The sequence below is a fragment of the Embiotoca jacksoni genome, unplaced genomic scaffold, assembly GCF_022577435.1.
Source record: "Embiotoca jacksoni isolate LCO1_2020_lvr unplaced genomic scaffold, fEmbJac1.0.p SCAF_66, whole genome shotgun sequence".
In the NCBI taxonomy this organism is placed as follows: domain Eukaryota; kingdom Metazoa; phylum Chordata; class Actinopteri; family Embiotocidae; genus Embiotoca; species Embiotoca jacksoni.
Window position 1 is genome coordinate 1,494,747 of NW_027185421.1, and position 6,505 is coordinate 1,501,251.

The following is a 6,505-nucleotide window of genomic DNA, read 5'->3' on the forward strand; positions in this document are numbered from 1 at the left end:
AAAGTGAAGCCAACAGCAGAAGTGCCTTAAAGTGCAATACCACTAGGGGCTGTCCATCTGTCTCCAGCAAGCATCAGCCAGCGGTGATGTCATCGTTGGTTTGTGAACATTATGAATCCTCCAGTTCAGATTCTGTCCGTCACCATCTTGTTAGTTCGGAGCGGTTTGGAGCAGGAAGTGACCATATTTGGACGAGCTGGGGGAGGAGCCAGCGGTGGATCTGACCGATCTGATTGAAACCTGACGATACTACGTCCATGGAGTCTATGGAGCTGGATGGACGTCACTGCTGGTTGCCGCTAGCTGTAAACTTTGTGTGGCTTTTCAAAATAAAAGCTCAGCGTTAGTTTGATACGTCAAACCCGTCGATGCTTTATGAGCCTTTTTGTTTTCTGGTTTTTTGCTTCCCGCTGTGTTTGATGAGGGGACTGGTCCAAACATGTCAGAGCCGTGACAAAGGATCAGAAGCTCGTCTCATTACTTCAATCAGCAGCATGAAGTCAGAAAAACTGACGAGTGGACAATTAGCACCACACTATTTATTTAGATTATTCCTTCCCGTCACTGCCAGCAATTATTTGAATGTATCTCAGTGATAGTTTTGTATATTTCACTTGGTATTTATGTCCCATCTGCACTGTGCACTTCCTGTTTATGAAGCCTGATGACCAACAGACATGTAAATATATGCAAATAAACATCTTCACAAGGGTGCATCATTAAACTGTGACCAGGCTCAGACTGCAGCTGTCATAAAATGGACAGAAAAAGACAATTACAATCTCAAATTGTGACAATGATGATTTGATGTATTAATAAAACCACTGAAGTTCCATCACAGCCATTAAAATGCTTCTTTTGTATCAGTAAAATTATTCCGGCGGTACATTTTGTTGAAACTACTTCTGTACTTTTACATTTGTAGGATTTTTCATGCAGGATTAAGAAAAGAAAGAAAAAAAAACATCTAAATTAATTTTCTGAGTTCTGTGACCAAAACTAAGGAAACTGTGCGAGCAAATTTGTTTGCAATGCAAATACGTTTATTTATTTTTAATTACAAACTTGAATTTTGATTGCAGTGCAAGAAATTTGCTCTCAAAACAGTTTTTTCCACCATCCTGCTGCTGGACAGAATCAGTGTGTTTGTTGTGTTTAAGCACGAAAACACGCTGATTTCTGGGTAAAATAATTAAATTAGAAAAGCAGCGTGATGCATTCACTGACCTCTCTCATCAACGAGGTGTTTCTGTCTGTAAAAACTAACTGGTGAAAGTCCAGATCAGCAGGAAGACTTTGAGCTGCTGCTGCTCCCTGATTGGCTGACTGGATAATTGCATGAATAAAAACAACATTCAGGTGTTCCTCATCAAGCCCGTCTCTCCCTGCTCTCCTCTGTGCCTCTCTGGCGCCCCCTGCTTCCCCTGCACGGTATTACATCCACACCGCAGCAGATACGAAGGCGCCATCCACCGGCCGACACTGAAAACTACTCTGTGTACTGGAGGTCACGGAGTTCATGAACTGATTCAACTCCCTGTCTGCTTGCTTCCGTTTAAAAACACACAGAGACGCAAACAGAATAAATTTGAGCCTCAAACTGCGGCGTGTTTTTGCGTCACGTCCTACCTGCGCTCTTCTTCTCTCCTTTTCTTTCTCCGCGACCTGTTTTCAAACACGTCCTCTCCTCTCTTCGGTCCCCGGTGACCTTTCAAAATGTGGACAGTCCGCGGAATCATGACATCATCCGGGACGGGGTTTTCTCTGAGCGGGTCTGGGGAGCTGCCGAACCGAACCGAGCCGAGCCGAGCAGCCACCTGCAGATCAGCACTCGCTTGATTAGGCTGCCAATCTCTGCTAATTACAAAGCAGCCTGCAGGCGCCACCTGCCGACCACAATCACCGCCCGGTGCCGGTGGTCCGACCTCCATCACCGCCCGGTGCCGGTGGACCGACCTCCATCACCCCCACCGGTGCCGATGGACCGCTTCTAGTTTCATTCAAAATAAATTAAACTCTCCGGAGAGGAAAAATAATCTGAAGAGGATCACAAATATAAAAGCAACATAATACAACTGTGATGTGTTTTTACTTCACTGGACGGTTTCTATTTGTGGTTCTTGACATTTGTACTCAGATGGAGTACTGCACTGAGCATTACAGGTGTTACTTTATTAATTAAGATTTAAACATACAACATGCATGATGGGTTTCTAAATTATGACGCATTATTATAATATTAAGAAGCAGCTTTAGTTACACGTTGCAGGATATAACACACAAAACAAATGACCGTTATAAAATATAGTTAAAAAGCAAAAAACAACTCCTCGCTACTTTACAAAAGACAAGTTCATAATTAATCAACCTACAGAATTAGGATACAGAATTGAATATCATTCAATGGATTCATATTTTGTCATAACAAGTAATATTTACAAAGTAAGATTTAATATTTTGTGTAACTTATGTATGAACTGTTTTTTTTTTAAAATGACATTAATTCTTCTCGTTTATTATTAATTAAAGAATCTATGAATATGCAGTTATACTTCATTTCTACAGCTTGTCGAGCAGACTGTTATCACAGCAAAGCATGTAATTCACCTGTCAGTCCACTAGAGGTCACCGTGGCGCTGTCACGCTCACAGACTGTATTTAAAAGTAGATGCCGAGTTAAATCGTGACTCTGACACTGTGTCCTCTAGTGGATGACGGGTGTATTACAACCCTGATGTCTCTTAAGTCACAGTTAAGTTCATTCTCTGTGTTTGTCGAGGTTTCAAATTTCCACATCGTATTTGTGATGTCACAAATCCTGCCTGTAGTCCCGCCCCTTAAATTCAGATTTTTTTTTTTGTTGTTGTTGTTTTTGTTTTTGTTTTTTGAGCTAACTTTAATTATGTGACTCTGACACAGTGTCCTCCGATGGACTCGTGGGTGTATTAGAAGCATGATGTCTCTTAAGTCTTAAATTTGCACATCATATTTGTGATGTCACAAATCCTGCCTGTAGTCCCGCCCCTTTAAATTCCGAGGATTTTTTGTTTGTTTGTTTGTTTGTTTTGTTTTTGTAAGCTGGGGGAACATTTTTCCTCCTTCAGCAGCTCGAACATTCAACAGGAGGAAAAAGAAAATGTGTTTTTGAGTGTATCTGACCTGAGTCGGGTTTCACATGAATTGATCATTTAAAGAAGACGGCGAATGGGGAGCGTCATAAAACGATTCCTCGAGGCGGCGACGGCGCCCGGCTGCCATTATCGAGCCGTGCAGATGTTCCCGCTGAATGCTGCAGTTTTAATTCCCCGTGATCCCGAACTCATTCTAAATACCAACAAAACAAAAAAACACAAATTAAAAACAAGTGAAGTGTGCCGCTGGAGATATTCTGCGGAGCTCCTCCAGGAAGCGCCCGTCGTTACGTAACAGCTGAGCATGAATTTTACATGACCCCCGTTAGCGCTGTAAACGGTTTGTTTACTTTCATAATGTTCGTAAGTGCTGGAGCAGAGATGCGGGTTGGTCCTGATGGAGGCGTCACCATCACCCCTCGCTTCCTGCTGCTGATGCTGCAGCGCTGGTTCACCGTCTGGAACTCTCGACCAGAACCGCCGGAGGAAGAAAAGTGATGTGCTGTTTTGAAAACGTAAGATAGACACGCTTCAGGCCGTCTAGGCGTGAAAGTTACACGTTTTGTAAGCGTGAAAACGCCCCTTAAATTGTTACGTGATGAAGGATCATGCAATTTATTACGTTATCATTAAATATACATTAGAATATTGTTTTACCCCTTAATCTATAAAAATGCTTCAACTTCTGTTAAGTTAATCATTTATTTTTCTATGTTGAATTTTGCTTTGAAAGTCTCCTGTGATTACAGCTGGTACATAAATGGAGTAAAAATTTAAAAAATTATTTTCTTTCTGAAATGTAGAACTGAAAACATCAAAATGGAGTAAATGTAGAGTTACTTTGCACAAAGTGGCTTTAAATCTTCAGCACTTTGTAGTTTAATCTCGATATAAAAAAGATGAACTGGAGGAACGGCTTCATGTTTTATTTCTGACAAGTCTTCACAATTTAGTTACTTTCATATGAAACGTGTTCCGGTCTGTAACCTGTGAAGATTTCTTGTTGTGACTCAGCTTCAACCAGCAGTGATGTCATCAACCATCAGTGATGTCATGATCCATCAGTGATGTCATCGTTGGTTTGTGAACGTTATGGATCCTCCAGTTCAGATTCTGTCCATCACCATCTTTGCTAGTTCGGAGCGGTTTGGAGCAGGAAGTGACCATATTTGGACGAGCTGGGGGAGGAGCCAGCGGCGGATCTGACCGATCTGATCGGAAACCTGACGATACTACGTCCCGCCCACCGATAGCTGTGACCTGACTGCACCACAGGCCTGTCAATCAAACAGACACGCCCCCAAAAACAGGTCTTCTTGAATCTTCTTTTCTAATGAATGAGGGATTATTTTCAGATGGACCTCCAGAAAACTAATAAGAAGGAGTGACTTTAGCTAACAACACCGAGATAACTGATGGACACATTTTATTCACTTTGGATTTGATGAGAGAAGTTGAATGGGAGTCTATGGAGCCGGAGGCTTTTTGGAGCCGACCTCTAGTGGCACTCGCTGGTATTGCAGCTGAAGACACTTCTGGATCGGAACCATTTTTCAGCTACGAACACTTTTCTATCCAGTCTGTGAGTAAAATGAGAACCGGATGCTGGAACCGACCTGAAGAACCGACTGATGAAGCCGGAGTTCAGAGCTCCCGGTGAGATCATCGCTGCCGTACAGGAAGCAGAGGTGAGCCTTACTCATCATGAGGCGTGACAATACTGCTGTACAGCATCAGTGTGATTAGACAGGCAGGAGGGGGTGGGGGAGGGAGGGGTGGGGTGGGGAGGATGACCTAATACCCGTAAAAAGCAATGAAGTCATACTACCTGACTCATGTTCCCAGCTGACACCAGCTCTCCCAATCACAACATCCCCAGTGTGTTTGTTGTCAGAGTATGTTTGTGTGTGTGTGTGTGTGTGTGTGTGTGTGTGTGTGTGTGTGTGTGTGTGTGTGTGTGTGTGTGTGTGTGTGTGTGTGTGTGTGTTGGTCAACAGCTTCATATTCATACTGCAGCAGCCTGAGTGCTGCTTGCGTCCAAAGTGAGCCTGAAACATTTTAGCGTATTAATGAGAATAATTGATCACTTTTTTGATCGATTATTTATTTATTTAATTATCAATTCTCCTGCTTCTTGGTTGATTTTAAATATCTTTGATCTTTTGGTTTCTGGACTGTTTGTTGGACAAAACAAACAATTTGAAGTCATCACTTTGAGTTGTGATTTCTTTTTTTTTCTTTTTTTTTTACTGTTTCCACAATTTTGGACTAAATGACCAACTAAAAAACGGAAATAATTGGTAATAAATCGATGATAATATTGATAATTGCTGGGGTCACATCTAAAAAAAGTGGTTAAAAGGATGGACTTTAAATGTGGAATAAAATACCCACATTTAAAATGAATTAAATGTAAATTCGACTGATTTCAGGTGGTTTTGTCTTCGTTTAAAATTGTCAGGTTGGTTTCAGATTCTGTCCTTCAAAATCTTTCCTAGTTTGGAGCGGTTTGGAGCAGGAAGTGACCATATTTGGACGAGCTGGGGGAGGAGCCAGCGGTGGATCTGACCGATCTGATCGGAAACCTGACGATACGACGTCCCGCCCACCGATAGCTGTAACCTGACTGCACCACAGACCTGTCAATCAAACAGACACGCCCCCAAAAACAGGTCTTGTTGCATCTTCTTTTCTAATGAATGAGGGATTATTTTCAGATGGACCTCCAGAAAACTAATAAGAAGGAGTGACTTTAGCTAACAACACCGAGATAACTGATGGACACATTTTATTCACTTTGGATTTGATGAGAGAAGTTGAATGGGAGTCTATGGAGCCGGAGGCTTTTTGGAGCCGACCTCTAGTGGCACTCGCTGGTATTGCAGCTGAAGGCCTCATTCTTCAGACCTGGAAACTGTACGTCTACGTTTATTTCCAGTTTATGATCTCATCTTGAATTGTTGGTTTAAAATCAGTGCTAATAACAAACTGTGGCGCTTCATCGGACTCAACGTGAAGATGGACCGGAGTCTGGGAGGGAACCGGTCTCGTGATCCGGGTCCACCTGCAGGTGAAAACTGAACACTCTGAACACTGTGACAAATAACAACAAACAAACAAACAAACAAACAAACAAACAAACAAAAGAGCTTTTGTTGTTGTTTTAAAGGGGAGGCCCCCCCCCCCCTCCTCCAGACAGCACGGCTGCTGAGTTGAAGCGCTCCATGCATTCAGCTGATCAGCTCCAGTGGTATCATTTGCATGAGGTCTTACATCATCACCCAGAGACCAGTTCAGTGTGGCATCAGCACGTGGTGCTTCGCCAACACCACCCTTTGTGCTCGCAGGAGCCTCATTCAAGGGACAGCGGGGCA